The sequence below is a fragment of the Apteryx mantelli genome, chromosome 3 (assembly GCF_036417845.1).
Source record: "Apteryx mantelli isolate bAptMan1 chromosome 3, bAptMan1.hap1, whole genome shotgun sequence".
Taxonomy (NCBI): domain Eukaryota; kingdom Metazoa; phylum Chordata; class Aves; order Apterygiformes; family Apterygidae; genus Apteryx; species Apteryx mantelli.
Window position 1 is genome coordinate 134,162,460 of NC_089980.1, and position 20,705 is coordinate 134,183,164.

The following is a 20,705-nucleotide window of genomic DNA, read 5'->3' on the forward strand; positions in this document are numbered from 1 at the left end:
CTCGACTCCTTGTATCCTAAGGGCCCCTTAAATCTACTAGAACTGTTTTCTTATCTCAGCTGTGCTAACCAAGAGAAACTACTGTACGGGAAGCAGTCAGAGGTTGCTGACAGAACGGAATATGCATGCCTGGCCCTGACGGGAATTTGGTCAGTGTGTAGTTTCACACACTGGGCCTGCTACCACCTACTCTGCCAGTCACTGACTCATTTTCCAGATCATCTGCAGGTGTTCTCACTACAGAGCCTTAGCAGGATTGTTCCCCTAGATGAGAAAGCAAACATTTCATTTTTTAAAGCCTTTATTGCTGCATGATGTTTTGGTTCTGAGGTGCATATTGAATCATACAGATTCTGGCAGAGTTTTCCATCATCTCATGCATCAGGTGCCAAGCAATGTCCTATCTTGACTTGGTCCTTGCCATTTTGAGCAGGGAATGATAATATTTAATTCTGGTAAATGCTGGACAAGAGCATAGGGAAGGTGGGACAAGTTTTGGAGCTGCCAGCTTGGAAATTGTCCTTTTTGGAAGACAAATACAACACTGTTGATCAATCACTGCCTAGTTTTCCCACACAATAGGTTATAGGCAGCACTCTTACATCTATTTGTACAGAATCACACACAAGCCTCTCTGCCCCACCTCTTCTGGTGGAAGAAGGTGACATCGCAAGCTGATGACGACTTCAGGAGAGCCTCTCAAGAAAAAAATGCTCCTGCAAAGCTAGCTTATTCTTTGTCCATTGAAAGTAAAATATTTCAAAGGATAGGCAAGATATGGTTTTTACAACCTTTACTTTGGAGAGTGCCCAGAGGAGAGACAGGCTATTTAAACATAGGATGCTTTTCCTTGCTGGATGTGCTCCCAGGCGCCCAGTTCTGGAGGCTTTTTGCGCACCTTTTCCTGCAGTTGGCCAAATGGCATGACATGGAGTGCTTTTCGATGGCTCTGCTAGGTGTCTGCTGCTGTCCTCAGTGCGCTCGGTGGAAAAAGCCTGGGGCCTATTTTAAAAGTTATTTTGTGGAGTAGAGGGTGAAAGCAGTGTGGAGCAGGTGAAGACGGAGGCATGAGGTGAGGAAAGTAGCTCTGCAGGGAGCAGCTGGAGGATGTTTTGGGTATAGAGAGCTGTGTGATAATTGTGAAGGCAATATTGGAAGGTGTTTTATCAAGTGCCTCCTTCTCCAGCCTTAGCTGTTACTGGTGGATGGGCTAATTGCCCTCACTTTCACTCGGCTCCTGCTCCCTGCACGTGCCTTCGCAATTTCCATCACTTTTGCTTGGATCCTGCTCCCTGCTCGTTCCTTCATAATTACCCTCACTTTCACTCGGCTCCTGCTCCCTGCTCATGCCTTCGTAATTGTCCTCACTTTTGCTCGGCTCCTGCTCCCTGCTCGTGCCTTCGTTATTGCCCTCACTTTCACTCAGCTCCTGCTCCCTGCACGTGCCTTCGCAATTTCCATCACTTTTGCTTGGCTCCTGCTCCCTGCTCGTGCCTTCATATTTGTCCTCACTTTCACTCGGTTCCTGCTCCCTGCTCGTGCCTTTGTAATTGACCTCACTTTTCCTCGGCTCCTGCTCCCTGCTCGTGCCTTCAAAGCGGTTGTGCAAGGACAGGTCCGGCTCTGAGAACCACCTCTGCATCCTGCTGATGTCATTTGTGAGATTGCTCAGGGCAGGGGCAGAGACGCATTTTGGATATGGCCTGCTGAGACTGCTGCTCCTGCCGTTGGGCTGCTCCGTCTCCAGTGTAGGGGTGCTGCCTTCAGCTCCCGCCTCTGGGCTGCTGCAGGCAGAACCGTCGTGCTGAGGAGCCCCTGGGTGTGCTGTGGGGAGAAGGAGCCTGTTAGGTGCTTTTTAGGTACTCTCTGAAGGTACCAGGGGACTTCCCCTGTGCAACCACACACTTTGCCAAATACAACCTTGCTGCCGACGAGCTAGAGGAGAAGTTAAGGAGGCAGAGAGGGCAATGTCCTGCGAGAGTGCAGTTCTAGGCCATAGGCAGGAGCTAGGTGAGGAGCAGAGCTGTGCAGACGTTCACCATCTGGCATGGGGGTTGTTTTGTGAGTGTTGTCCTTTTGAGCTCCTGGAAAGCGTTCCAGGAGGCAAACGCTGCGATACCATATTAAACCCTCTGCACCTCTCTGCATGGCCACAGATGTCTTCTGATATGCAGTGAAAGAATGCAAAGCAGCAGCCCTGGCCGGGGACAATCATCAGTGCATCCCCCTACCTGTGGAGCTGTGTGTGTGCTCCGGTGACTCCTCAGCCGAGGGACTGAAGGGCAAGGCAACATCCTCCTCAAATATTGCTGTCCAGTTCTCTATCAGGAACTCCACCAGCGCTGTCACCTGCCCACAGAAAAACATTGAGTTTAGTCTGAGGGGCTGAAAATGTGTTGAGCAACCTTTTCTGCTCCTGATGGACATTTCTGTACTGACAGCTGTAGCTCTATAGCTCAGCCGGATCTGGCATGACACAGCTTTGGTGAGCTTTTGCGAGGTCAGGGGGATCTGTGGGGATGGCCCTCAGCTGCCCCAAAGTGGGTAGCTGGGGGGGAATTCAAGAGACCTTGTCATTGCGCTCCTTCAGCACTGCCAGCGGGAGCCCGTTGTCCGTGCCGGGGCTCAGCAGGTTTGGCCCCACGCAGATGGCCAGGTTGCTGGCGTCCATCCTGCTGGTCTCCGCGTTTTCGCTGATGTGATGGAGCACAGCAAGCAAGCGCTGGAGCAAGAGGAGGTTTGCTCTGGGCAGGCTGTCAGCCACCCTGGGGAACACAAACAAAATATAACATTAATGCAGGGTGCAGGAGCTGCTCCTTCTTCACTGGAGCAAGTTTCATTTCAACTCACAAGAAATCATGCTTCCTCGTGTTTTGTAGAGCAATCTTAAACACCTTGAGGAAATGTTATTGCCAGAGAAGTGTTTTTCTGTGCCACTTGCCCTCAGAACCAACCCCCACAGCAGCAATAGCAAGCTGACAGAAACGACAGGTTTTTACATGAGACTCCCAGTTTCCAGAGAAGTCCCTGGCCTCTCTCAGCCCCTCCAGAATGGTGGCACTGGTTACAAAACTCACCGTTTCAGTTCATCAGTTTTCTCCTGCTGGCTTGGCTTCTCCAGCGCTAGCATCCACTCGTCATAGAGGTTGTCCGAGAGGAGTTTGGAAGGGATATTTCGGAGGAAGTCCTGCAAGGCCAAGGAACTTAGATGAGGCTCTGGACACTACCAGTGAGCAGAGGGGGAGCATCCTCATGACCTGGGCTCACTTGGAGGCAGGTTGCTTTGAGCTCCCTGCTCCCAAAGGTGCTCCTGAGCACTGAGAGTGCAGCGGGCTGCGTGAGTACGTGCCAAGTGCAGTGGTGTGAGTGCAGGAGCAGGACCCAGCTCATATCTGAGCCTTTGGTCTGGCCCTGCATCTCAGTAGTCCTCAGTGAGGAGCAGGTGGAGGAAGTGAGCTTCCCATGGGCATGCAGGGAATCCAGGGCGGAACTAGGGGAACTGAAAATCCAGTTGAGAAGAAAAATGCCCAACTGTGCTCAGCCTGAACCCCTGAGTTTGGCTTCAGTAGGGTTTTAGCTTTGAGTGCCACTGAGGTCAATGTGGGCACTCAGGTGGGCCCTTGCAGATTAGCCACGTGGTCTGAGAGCTAAAAGTCAGAGGACTTCACCTTCAGCACCACTGCCAAGAGGTGCACAGGTTTGCTGTCCAGGTCAGCGTTCTCGCCCTGGTTCAGGACCTCCTTCAGCTCCTTGCGGGCCTTCTCGCTGGCCGCTCTCCTGAAGATCCCCTCAGTGGCAGGCCCTTTCTCGTACAGTATAGCCAGGAGATCCTGCAGGAAGCAGCAGACAGTTTTTGACTTTGGGGCGCGCTCTGCTTTGCTTGGGTTAGTGTCTTGTTCTCACTCCATGGCGATTACAGTGGTAGTGACATGCTTGTCTCCCAGCCCACCCTCTTTTTGGCCTGGTGAACTCCACCGACTTCAGTGGAGTCATCCCTGCTTTCTTCCAGCAGAAAATGAGGCACAGGTCAAGGCTTCAGGTTCCAATTCCCTCCTTCCCAAGCCAGGCTGAATGCGCAGCAGAGATTTCTTGGAAGAAAAAGAAGCCTCTGTGCAGGAAAAGCCAGAAGCAGCATGCCTCTATCCCCAGGCTTGCTTACCTGCACTGGCTGGGGCAGGCCACCATCCTCCCCGCAGACGACTGCCAGAGGCTGGCCAAAGAGAGCCGCCCTGGGGCCAGAGTCGAGCTGCCCTGGGCGGTCCCCGCTGGCAGAGGCTCCTCGCCGAGCGAGTGGCCATGATATCAGCGGCCTTCTTGCCTTCGCTCCCTCTGCTGCAAGCAAAAGCAAAGCCAAACTCAGTGTAGAAGATGCGGCGGAGAGAGCCGGACGGTGCCGCTTGTGTGTGTGCGGCGCCCTGTGCTGCAGGGTCTCCTCCAGCTTGTGCAGAGGCGCAGAGGTTTTGCATGGTGGGAGGGAACAAGCAGCGTGTCAGAAGGCAGCTGCTCCGTCTCTTTCTCAGACTCACCAGGCAAGTGGCCAAGGCCCTCTTGCACGTCGGGAGGGTCCGAGCGGGGGCATTTCTTGGCGTCAGCCTGCTGCGAGAAACGGGTGAAGGTCACAGAGGTGCCCCTCAGCAGCCGGGGCCGCGAGGGAGTTGCTGCAGCGACGCAGGCATCTGCACGAGGCTCCCGGGAGAAGCGGAGGGCGTCCAAGGCCCGCGGAGGAGAGGCCGGAGGTGCGGGCCCGACGCTGCCCCTCTGTGCCACGGGGGCTGTGGCAAAGGCTCCTGCGCAGCCAGAGCCCCCGAAGCGGCCCTGCAGCCCGCAGCCCCCGCACGGCTGGAGGCTGCTGCTTCGGTGCCCAGCAGCCCCAGCGCGGCACGAGGGCTCTGCCCGTGGCCGCGGGGACGGTGCGCCCTGCCGCGCTCTGCCTGGCACGAGGCATTTGCTGCCTTTGCCCGCCCCGGGGAGCCGCCCCAGGGGCTGAGCTAGCGCGCGTGCACAGGCAGCGCGGGCAGGGAAAGGGAGCCCTGCTCACCTCTGCCGAGATCAGCGTCTCCACGGTCGCCGCCGTCAGCGACACCTCCTAGGCGAGAGAGCAAAGAGGCGCCGTGAGGAACTGGCCAGCTTTGGGCGCCTTTGGGGAAGCCGAGGCGCTGTCGGGGCGCGGCGGGCGGCGTGAGGACACTTACGGGACGGCAGAAGCCGACGAGCTCGGTGAGGAGGCGCAGGGAGGGCAGTCGGGTGAGCCTGGCTCCCGGGGCTCCTGGGCTCTGCCTGTGCACAGGGAAGGGCACGCCAAGAGCTCTGTCAGCGCCAGCCCTCGCCGCTCTCTGCTGCCAGCCAGCCCCGCGCTGCCGAGGGACCCCCAAGCCCGAGAGCCTGCGGCAGCGCTGGCTGGGAGCAGCGCTCTGCGCCGCCCTGCCTCCTGCTGCCCACGGGCCTCCTCCTCGTGGGGACGGACGGCAGCGGCTCGGGGTGCCCGCGCCTGCCGGCGAGGAGCTGCGGTGGCAGCTCCTGGGCTCGGTGGCGACTGCGACCGCGAGGCTGAGCAAGTCCCGCCGCTGTGCCCAGGAGCTGCCCTGGGCGGCGGGTGCCCCTTTCCCCAGCGACGTTCCGGTGTTTCTGCGTGCAGCTCCGCCTGGAGCACTCGCCCGCTCTCAGCCCTACGGCGGCACGTGGAGTTCCCCGGCAGAGCTTACCAGAGCATCGTGTCCAGCCAGAGCTGCTTCACCTCCTGCGACCTGCAGCGCAAAGGAGAAGCGGCCTCAGCCCACGCTGCTGCTGCTGCTGCTGCTCCTGCGTGGGACAGAGCTGGCCCCGAACAGCTCTCGCCCCCGTGGGCAGAGTGCCAGGGCCAGGGCTGAGCCGTGCGGGGCAGGAGAGGGGCTCGTGCAGGGCCCTGGCAGGTGTCGCCCAGACTCACCCAAAAGTGACCACGCAGAGGTCGCTGGGCCAGACGAGGATGAGGGTGCGGCTGCACTTGAGGCCGAAGACCTCCTCCTCCTCCTGCTCCTGCTCCTCGTCCTCAGGCCTGGCCGCGGCCGCCTCCTCGCTGCACAGCACCCAGAGCTCGCTGAGCCGCACGCGGTGCTGCAGGCGGAAAGTGGGGCCGCATCTGCCGGGAGGAAGAGCAGGGACTCATCTGTGGGTGTTCGCCGTGGGGGCAACCCCAGCTGTCCCCCATGGCAGAGCCATTTCCAGGGGCAGAGCCATGGGAACGGTGGCCCTGAGCCGCGGGCAGCAGCAATGAGCCTCCTTCGCAGCACACACGCAGAGGACTTTGGAGAAGTCGCTGCTGGGCAATGATAGCAGCGGGATGCTTGGTGAAGGCTTGCAGATGAGAAGGACAAGAGCAGGAGCCTGTCCTGTTCTCCTTGCACCTCCCCTCATTAAAGACATGCTTTGTGCATTCATGGATCCCGCAGGACCCCTTGGGGCGAGGAATGTGCCTGGGGACGGGTGGTGGAGGCCGAGGCGGTGTCGGGGAGGAAGGAGGGCTGCGATGGCTGCTCTTACTTGAAGCTGGCGATGGCGACCGCGTGGGGGAAGAGCAGCAGGTGCCTGCGGCGCGTGCGCTGGTGCCGCGTCACCTGCGCACGGAGGGCGAGCAGGAGCTGGGGGCTGCTGCTGGAGACGAAGGCGCCGAGCGGCGGCGGGGGCCGGGAGGCTGCGCGGCCCCAGAGGCGGCGGCGGGCGCCAGGAGGCGCGGGGCCGGGGGCCCCGGGCTGTGCCCGCGTGCCGGCAGCGGGGCCGGCAGCGCCCCGGGCGCCGCAGCAGCTGGCCTGGCCCATGGCGCCGAGGCCGGGCGGACGGCTGCGGTGCGGCCGTGTCCCGCGCCTGCGTGAGGCTGGAAGCGCGTCCCTGTGCCAAGCAGTGCTGCCGGGCTGGGAGTCACCTCCGCCTGTGCTGCGCCGTGCTGGCACAGTGCCCACCCGGGGTACACGCTGCTGGCCGTGGCCAGGTCGCCGCGGTGCCGCCGCGGCACATTGTGATGCACCAGCTGGGCCCACAAAGGTGCATTGCTGGCTCGTGGTCAGCTTGTTGCCCACCAGGTCCTTTTCTGCCAAGCTGCTTTCCAGCAGCTCGGCCCCCAGCCCGTCCTGGTGTTCTTCCTCCCCAGGGGCAGAACTTTGTGCTTCCTTTTGTTGAACTTCAGGAGGTTCCTCTGCCCGTTTCTCCAGCCTGTCGAGGTCCCTCTGAATGGCAGCACAGCCCTCTGGGGTGTCAGCCCCTCCTCCTAGTTTTGTATCATCAGCAAACTTGTTGTTAGAAAGCTGCAGAGCAAGGGCTTGTCTCCCTTCAGGTGTGCCGTGGGTCTGTCAAGATGCCTAGGAGCCAGAAGCAGCCGGCTTTTGTAGTGTCATGAGAATCTCCTGGCTTTAGGAGATGCTCCCTGGCTGTGGGCTCTCAGGCTGTGAGATGATTTTATCCATGGTGAAGCAGGTGTGAAGGCATCACCATTTAGTCAGAGAAGATGTGCACCTGCCATTTCCTCCAGCACCTGGGAGCAGTTCTCTAACTCCCCAATGACATCTTGAGATACAATATAAGGCTGAGGCAATGGCAGGGGTGAGGAGGAGGAGGAGGTGGGGAGAAAAAAGAGGACTATTACATGTGCTCAGTTACCAAAAACACCATGGCACTGGCCTAACCCTTGTTTTTCCCCCATGCTGGATGCTGCAAAGAGCTCTGCGTGGTAGTTAACGCAGGCTTTGCCAGTGACCAAATGTGCTGCCCAGGAGGTTGTTTTCCAGCAGCTTTTATAGAGAGGTGGAAATGCTGGTTCTGCCTTGCCTGTTCAGTGAGACTCAGGATGGGTCTCGGTGAGCTGGTGTGTGACAGGGTGCTGAGAGGCAGGAGGGTTGGGGGGAGCCTGGCACCACGTTCACTCAGCTGCACAGGATTGCTGGGGCCCGAGCGGGGCTGTTGCAGGCTTGGGAGTCCCTGCGCCACGGTGACCCTGTGCAAACTGGCTGCGTTCAGCTTCCGCCATCCGAACTTTCTGCAGCCTTTCATAACTGAGAAAGGAAGGAGGCTTTGAAGGAGCCATTTTTAAGGAATGCAGCGTTGAACTGTTGAAGAAGGACGTCAGTGGGCGTATTGCCTTCCCCGAACATTGCCTTGTGTTTGGAGAGGAGCCTGGCTGCTTCTGAACTTACAGGCACACTTGCTTGTTGTACTGCTCCACACTTTTGTGAAATTGGGATGAAGTTTGGTTCTCCGTGGTGCTGAGAGGCAATCTGAGGGTGCAGTTCGAACAACACTTTTGGACTACAGAGATGAGATTTAAGCTCTTGGTCTTGGAAGTAACTCTCCCTGAACCAACAGACTGTTATCTTCAAGCAGGAATCACAGAATCGTAGAACGATCTAGGTTGAAAGGGATGCTGGAGGTCTCTGCTCTAACCCCCCTACTCAAAGCAGGGGCAAATGCAAAGTTAGGTCAGACTGCTCAGGACCTCATGCTGCCTAGTTCTGAAAATCTGCTGGCTCATGAAAGCAGAGAGCTCATCGCCTGGCAGATATGCCGTGAAAGCGCCCCGCTGAACTAGATTCACGTGTCACCTCAGGGCCAGTGTAATAAACCACTGTGCAAGATTCAACGGGAGAGAAGAGTGATACTTGTTCCCAGAACTCACCAAACCAACCGACTTGAACCATTCCCACAGGCGGGGACAGTTGCAGCAGTACAGAAATAGCACTCCCTGTGCCTGTCCTTTGCCCACAAAACCTCTCGGCCTTCTGCAGCCAGGCAGGGACCACAGGGCTTGACCAAGCCGAACACCTGCTCTTGGACAGAGCCATTGGATGTGGAGCAGGTGGGCAAAGCCCTGAGGGAGAGTCAAGAAGCCTCCAGCAGCCCTGGGAAGGGCTGAGGCAAGGAGGGCACGACTCTCCTGTGTGTGCACCAAAGAACCCAGGGCACACAGCGGGCACAGAGGCAGCGAGAGGGAAGAAGCGTGAGATGGGCAGAGCGGCGTGAGAGGGCTCCTTGGGCAAAGCAGCCCATGACACGTGCTCTCTCCACCCGTGCGGGAGCTCAGCACAGAGCTGGGCAGAGGGCCTTTCTCCCACCCACGGCCCCCACGCTGCCCTGCCACCATGAGCACAGCCACCCTCCCCTCCCAGCACAGCCCAGGACCGGAGGGCTCTCTTGCGGGCTCTGCTTGGCTCTGTGTGCAGTGCTGTGCTGCTGAGAGGGCTCCGGCAGGGCCTTGTGAGGGGCTGGTCCACGCTGAGCAAGACAGCAGAGGTGAAGAGCTGGCCCAGGCAGGAGGAGCCAGCTTCTCGGAGCAGAGGGCTGGGCACCCATGGGCGCCTTCAAAGCAGAGCAGCGGCAGCTGCTGCTCACTCCCCGCGCTGAGGGACAAGTGTCCTTCAGCTCCGTGGTGCTGGGCGTGCAGGAAAGTGGTGTAATAAAGCTGCGTTTGAGAGCTTATGGAAGAGCAGGCTGACAGTCATTCACAAAACTCAGCCTGAAGCAAGCGGAGGGGACCCGCTCCCGCTCATTCCCACCACAATTTCACTCCCCCTCAATCTCCTCCCTGCAGCCCTGCAAACACCCCGATGGGGGTGTCCAGGGTGCCTGGCCAGGCTCACCGGTGCGCACAGAAGAGGAGATGCTTCCTGTTCCTTGCTTCCTGACAAAATGCAACTTTGCCCAGCTTTTTCTGTCACCAGACAGGTGTTGTGTAAGTAGGTCACTGCAGTATTGCTTTGTGTTATATCAAAATAAGAGTGTAGCATGTTTAACATACACCAATGTTGCATTGGGTTGGATCAAAACATGCATGGATATTAGATAAAGGGCAGCACAAGCTGTTACCTTCCCTATGCAATTAAAATTTAACCAAATCCTTGCTGGCTTTGGGATGTAGCCCATCATAGATTGCAAACATTTGTTTTATACATACAGAAATGCCACAGCTGGGAAGCTAAAAAAGAGACAGAAAGGTGGCACAGCTTTGGCACCCCCAGGCAGCTTGGAGCGTGTGGTGTGACTTGTGTCCAAATCGTGTGCCCTAAAATGACTTTGGCAAAGTACAAAAATAAAATTCCAACTCGCAATGCACACTAACTGACTGTTTAAGCACGACCTCAACTCCAGGATTTAGATGAGGCTTTACTTCTCTTTTGACAGGAATTCTTGTAGCTACTGACACAAACCTCTTATCTGTGGGACTTGCCGTGGGGGGTTGTCACTTATTTAGGTGACTTACAACTTCCCGCTAACAGGATCCCGACTCAGAGGAATTAATAGATTCGTTCTTGTGTAGCAGTGGTTTCAGTAGTCCGTTACATCTTTCTGCCATCCCACTACTTTGAGGTCGATGAGGTAGGTGCAAAGTCCCTGCACTGCTAATTATTTCAGCTCCTGGAGGGATGTATTTCCAGCCTTCAGGTGTTTGCTCTAAGGGACTGATCTACTTGTCAGGTTTCCCAGAGTAGTTGACCTTCCCTGAGACTAGCAAACTCTTCTCCTTTTGACACGTACTCTATCATTGCTTGACAAAAAAGGCATGAGTCTACAGTGTGTTTGGCCAATGATTTTGTCACAGGCCATCGTCTCCTTGCAGCCTGTTGAAATAACTGCGAACTCGCGGTGTGCCCTGGCCATCCGTGTAACCACTTCCCCAGCCATTCTGCCTCCAGATTGTATCATACATTTATTCTAGCCAGATGATCAGCCATCTGATCCCACTTTTCCCCAGGGTTTTTAGGTTGTTGGTGGGCGGAGGCATGACCCATTGATATGTTCTTCAATTGAGCTACATCCAAACTCCTTTCCTGGGTCTGCTTTTCCCCATACGTCTCTACCATTTTATTGCCACTTGTTTCTCAGCCCGTTCTGCAACGCCAGGGTGGCACCAGCCCAAACAGCATAGGAGTCCGGACAGACTCAAGGCTCCTTGCTCCACAGGGGCAGGGGCCAGGCGCAGGGATGCCGCAAGGGAGGAGAGTGCCTCAGAGCAGGGCAGAGGGCTGGGCACAGGCAAGGGGCCAGGTCCCCTCCTGCAGCACAACCTGAGGTGGGCACTGGGAAGGGACTGGCAGCGATGGACATCTCTCCCTGAGATGGTGATGGGCGTCATTAAAAACAGACAGCCTGTGAGCTCAGCCCACCCCACAGATGGGCACCACAGCTCCAGATATCCTGCCCTGGATCCAAGCCTGCATTGGCGATGAATCAGAGCTTGGAAAGGTAAGATGTCCCGCCAACACACCGGTGTGTCTGAGGGGCTGGGGGTCAGTGGCAGCCCTTGCTGCGCAGCCCTCTCCCCATGGGTGAGAAGGGGTAGCCGTGATGGATTCAGGAAAGATGGCCAAGGGGAGAGATCATCTTCCCCCACCTTCACTGCCAACCCTCCCTGGCAGCCCACGGAAAGACCCCCGGGGGCACCAGGCTGGCCAGGGGCTGGGGCCAGTGGTGCAATGGATAACGTGCCTGACTATGGATCAGGAGACTGCAGGTTTGACTCCTGCCTGGCTTGACCTTTTCCTCATCCCAACCTGGCAATGGTGGACAGCACAGTGATGGTGTCCGGTGCCCTGGTTCCTCCTTGGTGGCAACCATTGCCTGGTGTTTCTCCCAACTCTCTGGTAGAGACCTCCGTGCTGATAAGGAAGGAAGAACTGGCTGGGGATGTGCAGGCTTTGGGTGCAGGGAGCCTTTTCAGGGTTGATCTGCAAATCCTGAGAGGAGTGGGGAAGATGAGTAGCAGAATGACAAGCCAGGACTTGAGGAGAGCTGAGCTGGGCTTAGTCGAGGGGCAATGACTGAACAGGGGGCTCTTGCCTGTGCCCCAGCACAAAAAGGGCAGGCCAGTGGCCATGCAGAAAGCAGGTGCCACCACCACCATTGCTGTGGGCAGAAACGGGCTGAGCCACACAGGAACGAGCCTGCACCCTCCTGATGCATGGTCAGCTTGGTTGGCTCTTGCACCAGTGGCCTTGGCCCCCAAACAGCCTGGCACCCCCAGCAGCAGGGCTTCCTGTGACTCACCAGAACAGGCTGGAGGTGAAGGGTAGCACAGATTTGCCTTTAATCACCTGACCTTGCCTGGGACAGCTTTCCCCTCTCCGACAACTTTGCTCCTTCTGGGTCCCAATGTCTTGGAGAAGCAGTTCCCGGAACATGCCACCTCGCTGAAATAAGGCAGGACAGCAAGGGTAGGTGTGAGAAATGCAATGCAGAGGCCCCTGAGGGAGACCGTCCATCTGTCCCCCCCGGGGTCATGGCACACTCTAGCACTGCACAGCACAGCACTACGGGGCCAGTGCCAGAGGAAAGAGGGTGCTGAGCAAGGGGTGTCCCCTGAGGGGCAGGTGCGGTGGCTGCCCAACACATCCTGGGGAGAGACTCCACTCACCTGGCAGATGCCCAGTGCCCGCCTCAGGCCCTGTGGCAGATGTGGACACTCCTCCCTTTTGCATGGCCTGACCCAGGACACCATCATCCCCCCTTCTTCAGCTTTGCCCATGTACGCTGAGCCCTCACTGTCTCTCTGCACCTCAGCCCCACCCCGCCCTGCACATTCATCCTGCAGCCTGGACTGCACTCTACAGCCAGAACTTGTCCACCCCCTCTTCACAGGGTGCCCCCATCCTCTCCACCTCCCGTGGCCCTGCTATGAGGGCAGCCCTGTGTGATCCCATGCAGAGCACATCCCCAATGCCCACACCACGGTCCATGCCTGGGTGCTGTGCCCCTCTGCCCAGACCTCGTGGTGCAAGGGCAGCACATCTGACTCCAGATCAGAAAGTTGTGTGTTCAGATCACACCAGGGTCAGGCTTGGTTCAACAGCAGGTGCCTTTTGTATTGTCCCCGTTTTGTGCTGCCCTTGTGGTGGTGGTGGTGGTGGTCTGCTTTCTCGGTAAAGGCCTTCCGTCTCCTGGCTCTTGTCCCACCTGTTGGGCCTTCTGCAGGGCAAAGGTGGGATGGCTTCTTGCCCTACGGGAAAGAAAGAGTTCCTCCAGCCCTTATGGCAGACCTGAGCCCTGCTAAAAGGGCAAAATGCCCAGCCACCATCAAATAACACCACTGCTAATCTGGAAGCAGAATTAAGATCCTTTCTTAATCTTCCATCCTGCAGGCTAAACCAATCCAGATCTCTCAGGCTACCTAAGCATATCATGTGCTGCAGCCCCAAGCCATCTTCGAGCTCTTGTCTTGGTCTTGCTCTAGTTTCTCAATGTCTTGCAAAACCCTGCGTGTGACATAGACAAGCTCCACAATGGAAAACTGCACAACAGAAAAGCACAGGTAGCCCCCAGTCCTGCCCCAAGCCTGACCCCGGTGTGATTCGAACACACAACCTTCTGATCTGGAGTCAGACGCGCTGCCTTTGCGCCACAAGTTCAGGGTGGTGGCATGCAACACCCAGGTACAGACCGCAGCCTGGGTGGTGAGGATGTGCTCTCCACGGGGACCACCCCAGGGGCGTCCTGGTGCTCCCCTAGCAGGGCAGTGGAGGGGGTGAGTGGGTGCCCAGGGAGAGGGTCACCATGGCCCGGTGTGTCCAGGTGGAGGATGGATGGCCAAGGCAGGATGGGGTGGTGGCGCAGGGGGGCAACATGATCGCAGGGGATGAGGCTGGAAGCTGAAGGCATCGCAGGCTGAGGCCTCCTTAGGGACTGTGGGAGGCTGATGCCTCAGGCCAGGCCACACAGAAGGGCTGAGGGCCCCATTCCTCAGCAGAGTCTGAGGTGGGTGCTGGGCACCCACTGGCAGTGCGTGACTTCTCTTGCCAAGGGTGTGCTGGGCAGGCACCCTGCTGGCCCCACAGGAGACATGCTGCCCTGAGGTCTCTGATTCTCCCAGGGAAAGGGGTTGTTTGCTTGCTCCAGGCATTGCTAGTGTCTGCCACAGCATCCTGAAGATGCTGGTGGGGGACTGCAGGCCAGCCACAGGCGGAGGGAGGGTCGTGCTAAGCATGTGGGAACAGTGAGTGCCAGGATAGCTGCAGCCTTCCCACCCTGTGCAGTACATGTGACCGCTGCATGGGGCAAGATGGGATGGGATGTGTTCAGCTGCCAGCCCAGGTCCCCTAGGATCATGTTGCCCCCTGTGCCACCACGCCATCCTGCCCTGGGTGGCCATCCTCCACCTGGATACCCCAGGCCTTGGCCACCATCTCTCTTGGCACCCACCTGTCCCCTCCATCACCCTGATCAGGATGCCCCATGGAGGGCATTTCCCCAACACCCTGGCCGTGGTCCATGCCTGGGCACTGCATCCCTCCAGTTCGACCTCGTGGCGCAAGGGCAGCGCATCTGACTCCAGATCAGAAATTTGTGTGCCTGAATCACACCTGGGTCAGGCTTGAGGCTGTGCTGGATTCCCATTGTATTGCCTGTGCTTTTCCTTTGAGCTAACCTGTGTTAGGTGCAGGACCAGTAGAGCATCCCTGGTGCCCATGTCAGCGTGCACCAACTGGGAAGAGTCTGGAAGCTGATGAGCCTTGGTAGTCTCTGCCCAGCATTGCAGGTCAGGGCCAGTCAAGCAGTGATCCCAGTGACCCAGAGCATGGGTTGGCAGTCAGGACCTCTGTTCCATGCCCAAAGGAGCCTCCAATGATTGCCATCCTCCTTACCTGCAGCCAGACCCAATCCCTTCCCTGTAAGTGCCCTCTGTAGCCTTCTGCCTCCTGGGACATGTCACAGGCTTCCTGCCTCCACCACTCTCTTGCCTCCTCACACCCTCACTTATCCTACGCTTGTGCTCTGGTGCTGCAGGGTCCCTGCAAAAATCCTGCTGCTCTCCTCTTTGTCCTCTCTGATAGCACAATCTGCTATCTTTGTCCTGTACCTGCAGCAGCAGCTTGAGCAGAGGCACCTCTTGCATTACCCCTTTCCCTTACCTGGTGTTGAGGAGATGCACCAGGTACTCCCATACCCCAGACCCAAGCGGGGGTTGTGTTTGTGATGTTTATAGGATTTGTGATGTTTATAACATCCACACTATTTCTGCACCAATTCTCAGAGCCTTCTGTGGTCTCTCAGGGTCCCCTAAGACCCCTCTATGTGCTAAAGACTGTGTTATCTGTCAGGTTGCTCTTTGCAACTCCTGGCTGCAGCCTCCTCCTCTCCTTCCTCACTCCCTCCATCCCTATCTCCCTCCTGCCCTCCTCCATTAGTGGCTCACCCTTCCTACTAGCATTTGCCCACATTTGCACACAGCCTGCAGTCCTTCTAAGGTGTGTGCACAGTGAGATCAGACGTCATCTTCTCCTCAATCCTGCCAGTGAGGGGGATGGATGAGAGGAGGAGGAGACGGACTTTCCAGGTTAACGACTGGCTGCGCCGCTGGTGTTGGCAACAGGGTTTTGGTTTCTACGACCATGGGACCCTGTTTGAAGATCGACAACTGATGGCGAGAGATGGGATCCACCTCACGAGGCGGGGCACGCGGGTCTTTGCCAACAGGTTGGCCAACCTGGTAAGGAGGGCTTTAAACTAGGAAAGATGGGGGAAGGGGAGAGTTATAGTGACAGGGTAGTTGGCAAAAGACTGCTCAAGTCAGGATGCCTCCAGCAGGTGAATGCAGCCAGGGAAGTGCGCATGGGATGTGGCTATGGAGGACCCTCTTGTATCCCTCCTGGGAAACCTGCATGCTCGATCACCTCCCTGAAATGCCTGTACACCAATGCACGCAGCTTGGGGAACAAACAGGAAGAACTAGAGATGTGTGTGCGGTCGCAGGGCCATGATCTCATTGCCATTACAGAGACATGGTGGGATAGCTTGCATGACTGGAGTGCTGTCATGGATGGCTACGTACTTTTTAGGAAAGACAGGCCAGGAAAGCGAGGTGGTGGAGTTGCTCTTTATGTGAGAGAGCAACTGGAATGTATTGAGCTGTGCCTAGGGGTGGATGAAGAGCGAGTCGAGAGCTTATGGGTAAGGATCAAAGGGCAGGCTAATAGAGGTGACACTGTTGTGGGTGTTTACTACAGGCCACCTGATGAGGAAGAGGAAGTCGATGAGGCCTTCTACAGACAGCTGGAAGTAGCCTCACGATCCCAGGCCCTGGTTCTCATGGGGGACTTCAACCACCCCGATATCTGCTGGAAAGACAACACAGCTAGGCACAAACAGTCCTGGAGATTCCTGCAGAGCATTGGTGACAACTTCTTGACCCAGGTGGTGGAGGAGCCAACAAGGAGAGGTGTGCTGCTGGACCTCGTACTAACAAACAAAGAAGGACTGGTGGAAGATGTGAAGGTCGGGGGCAGCCTTGGCTGCAGTGACCATGAGATGGTGGAGTTCAGGATCCTGCGAGGAGGCAGCAGGGCACCAAGTAGGATCGCAACCCTGGACTTGAGGAGAGCAAACTTTGGCCTCTTCAGGGACCTACTTGGAGGAATCCCATGGGTGAGGGCCCTGGAAGGAAGGAGTGTTCAAGAGAGTTGGTTAATATTCAAACATCACTTCCTCCAGGCTCAAGAGCGGTGCATCCCTATGAGTAGGAAGTCAAGCAAAGGAGGCAGGAGACCTGCATGGATGAGCAAGGAGCTCCTGGCAAAACTCAACCAGAAGAAGGAAGTATACAGAAAGTGGAAAGGGAGACAGGCCACTTGGGAGCAATATAGGAATGTTGTCAGAGTATGCAGGGATGTGACGAGGAAGGCTAAGGCCCGTTTGGAATTAAATCTGGCTAGAGATGTCAAGGACAACAAGAAGGGCTTCTTCAAATACATCAGCAGCAAGAGGAAGACTAGGGAAAATGTGGGCCCTTTGCTGAATGGAGTGGGTGCCCTGGTGACGAAGGATGCAGAGAAGGCAGAGTTACTGAATGCCTTCTTTGCTTCAGTCTTTACTGCTCAGGCCAGCCCTCAGGAACCGCAGACCCTGGAGGCAAGAGAGAAAGTCTGGAGAGAGGAAGACTTTCCCTTGGTGGAGGAGGAGTGGGTTAGAGATCATTTAAGCAAACTTGACACCCACAAATCCATGGGCCCTGATGGGATGCACCCAGGAGTGCTGAGGGAGCTGGCGGACATTATTGCTAAGCCACTCTCCATCATCTTGGAAAGGTCATGGAGAACAGGAGAGGTGCCCGAGGACTGGAAGAAAGCCAATGTCACCCCAGTCTTCAAAAAGGGCAAGAAGGAGGACCCAGGGAACTACAGGCCAGTCAGCCTCACCTCCATCCCTGGAAAGGTGATGGAGCAGATCATCCTGGAAGCCATCTCCACGCATGTGGAGGAAAAGAAGGTGATGAGGAGTAGTCAGCATGGCTTCACAAAGGGGAAATCATGCCTAACCAATCTGATAGCCTTCTATGATGGAATGACTGGCTGGGTAGATGAGGGGAGAGCAGTGGATGTTGTCTACCTAGACTTCAGCAAGGCTTTTGACACTGTCTCCCATAGCATCCTCATAGACAAGCTCAGGAAGTGTGGGTTAGATGAGTGGACAGTGAGGTGGATTGAGACATGGCTGAATGGCAGAGCTCAGAGAGTTGTGATCAGTGGCACAGAGTCTAGTTGGAGGCCTGTAGCTAGCGGTGTCCCCCAGGGGTCAGTACTGGGTCCAGTCTTGTTCAACTTCTTCATCAATGACCTGGATGAAGGGACAGAGTGCACACTCAGCAAGTTTGCTGATGATACAAAACTGGGAGGAGTGGCCGATACGCCAGAGGGCTGTGCTGCCATTCAGAGAGACGTGGACAGGCTGGAGAGGTGGGCAGAGAGGAACCTCATGAAATTCAACAAAGGGAAGTGCAGGGTCCTGCACCTGGGGAGGAATAACCCCATGCACCAGTACAGGTTGGGGGTTGAGCTGCTGGAAAGCAGCTCTGCGGAGAAGGACCTGGGAGTGCTGGTGGACACCAAGTTAAGCATGAGGCAGCAATGTGCCCTTGTGGCCAAGAAGGCCAATGGTATCCTGGGCTGCATCAGAAAGAGTGTTGCCAGCAGGTCGAGGGAGGTGATTCTCCCCCTCTCCTCAGCCCTGGTGAGGCCACATCTGGAGTACTGCGTCCAGTTCTGGGCTCCCCAGTACAAGAGGGATGTGGCACTACTGGAGCAAGTCCAGCGAAGGGCCACAAGGATGATTAGGGGACTGGAGCATCTCTCTTATGAGGAAAGACTGAGAGAGCTGGGCCTGTTTAGCTTGGAGAAGAGAAGGCTGAGAGATCTTATCAATGTGTACAAGTATCTGAAGGGAGGGTGTCGAGAGGATGGGGCCAGACTCTTTTCAGTGGTGCCGAGCGACAGGACGCGAGGCAATGGGCACAAACTGAAACACAGACACTTCCATCTTAACATGAGGAAAAACTTTTTCACTGTGAGGGTGACAGAGCACTGGAACAGGTTGCCCCGAGAGGTGGTGGAGTCTCCTTCTCTGGAGATATTCAAAAGCCGCCTGGATGCAATCCTGTGCAATGTGCTCTAGGTGACCCTGCTTGAGCAGGGGGGTTGGACTAGATGATCTCCAGAGGTCCCTTCCAACCTCAGTGATTCTGTGATTCTGTGATTCTGTAACGGTCTCAAAGGCAGTGGTCCCTGACTGAGCTGTCCTCTACTGTGGGTAAGACTGTGGGTAAGACGCAGCTGTTTGCCAGCAGGCTGGCAGAAGCACCAGGCAATGGTGACCACCAAAGAGAAAGCAGGGCACTATCACCATCACTTCCACTGTGGCCAAGCTGTGCAAAGGAAAAGGTCGAGCCTGCAAGGAGTCAAACCTGCAGTCTCCTGATCCGTAGTCAGGTGTGTTGTCCATGGCACCACTGGCCCTGGCCATCCTGGCATCCTGGTGGGCTACATGTGGCGTGCTGAGGCACAGTGATGCTGACATGGAGGGGATGTGGAGTTAGAATCTGAGATGGTCAATGCATTAAAAAAAAAAAAAGTTTGCAAGAAAACTCTGGTCCGACCTCCAGCTCAAAGTACAATCATTTTCAACATCAGCTAAGGATCAGATTGCTCAAGGCCTGATTAAGCTGAGTTTTGAATTTCTCCAAGGATGAAGAGTCCCCATCCCTCTCAGCCCCCATTCTAGGTCACCCTCCTGCTGAAATTTTCTTATATTTAATTGGAATTTTCTTCCATAGCATTTCTGTTTGTTCCCCTCATCTCTTTGAGAAGAGTCTCATTGCAGCTACTCTATAGCCACTCATTACATAGCTGTAGACAGAAGTCTGAACACAGAATCCCTGAGCTTGGAGATCATCTAGTCACCTCTGGAGAATGTCTAGTCCGACCCTCTTAGGGTCGTCTACAGCAGATAGGTCCAAGGACAGAGACTGCCAAATTTCTCTGGGCAACCTGTCCCAGTGTTCAGTCACCCTTACAATAAAAAAAAAAAAAAAAGAGAGAGAAAAAAAGTTTTTTTCTTATGTTTGAACAGAATTCATTGTATTTCATTTTGTGCCTGTTGCCTCTTGTCCTGTCACTGGGTACCACTGAGAAGAGTCTCTGTCTTCCTTACACCCTCCCTTCAGATATTTAGACACACTGACAGGATCCACTCTGCGCTTTGTCTTCTCCAGGCAGAACAGTCCCAGCTCTCTCCGCCTCTCCTCATATGAGAGATGCTCCAGTCCCCTAATCATCTTAGCAGCCGTCCACTGGACTCGCTCCACTAGGTCCGTGTCTTCCTTGCACTTGGGAGACCAAAACTGGGCGCAGCACTCCATACGTGGCCTCAGCAGTGCTGAGCAGAGGGGAAGGATCACCTCCCTCCACCTGCTGGCAGCACCCTTCCTAACGCAGCCCAGGGTGCTGTTGGCCTTCTTTGTCACAAGGGTACAGTGCTGAATCATCTTCAGCTTGTTCTCCAGGAGCCCCTGGCTCTTTTTGGCAAAGCTGCTTTCCACACCCTGCCACTGCAGCCTGTCTTCATACATAATGTGCTCGAGGCCCCTGACCATCCTTTTGGCTTTGCATTGGGCTTGCTGCAGTTTGTCAATGCCTTGCAAAGTCCTGCACCTAACACAGACTAGCCCTGGGCCTGCTACCACGGACTCTGCCAGTCACTGACTCCTTGCCAGATCTTCTGCAGGTGTTCTCACTACAGAGCCTCAGCAGGATTTCGGGCCAAAGGTCACTTGGTTAATTCTCTGTATCTTGCAGATCTTATTGCCATGGTTATTATTGACATCCCTTATCCCCTATGCCTATATGTACTGTAAATGGGCGTGAAGCTTGGTCCCCTAGATGAGAAAGCAAACATTTCATTTTTTAAAGCCTTTATTGCTGCATGATGTTTTGGTTCTGAGGTGCATATTGAATCATACAGATTCTGGCAGAGTTTTCCATCATCTCATGCATCAGGTGCCAAGGAATGTCCTATCTTGACTTGGTCCTTGCCATTTTGAGCAGGGAATGATAATATTTGATTCTGGTAAATGCTGGGCAAGAGCATAGGGAAGGTGGGACAAGTTTTGGAGCTGCCAGCTTGGAAATTGTCCTTTTTGGAACACAAATACAACACTGTTGATTAATCACTGCCTAATTTTCACACACAATAGGTTATAGACAGCACTTTTACATCTATTTGTACAGAGTCACACACAAGTCTCTCTGCCCCACCTCTTCTGGTGGAGGAATGTGACATCGCAAGCTGATGACGACTTCAGGAGAGCCTCTCAAGAAAAAAATGCTCCTGCAAAGCTAGCTTATTCTTTGTCCATTGAAAGTAAAATATTTCAAAGGATAGGCAAGACATTGTTTTTACAACCTTTACTTTGGAGAGTGCCC

At 55.6% G+C, this 20,705-nt stretch overlaps 1 non-coding gene and 1 pseudogene across 1 annotated transcript; both read right to left on the reverse strand.

Annotated features, from left to right (window-relative positions):
- Positions 1 to 825: 825 nt before the first annotated feature.
- LOC106485410 (T-cell activation Rho GTPase-activating protein-like) lies at positions 826 to 19,852 on the reverse strand (annotated as a pseudogene).
- TRNAW-CCA (transfer RNA tryptophan (anticodon CCA)) lies at positions 13,293 to 13,364 on the reverse strand. Its single transcript has one exon. It is a non-coding gene; the product is annotated as a tRNA-Trp (tRNA).
- Positions 19,853 to 20,705: the final 853 nt, after the last annotated feature.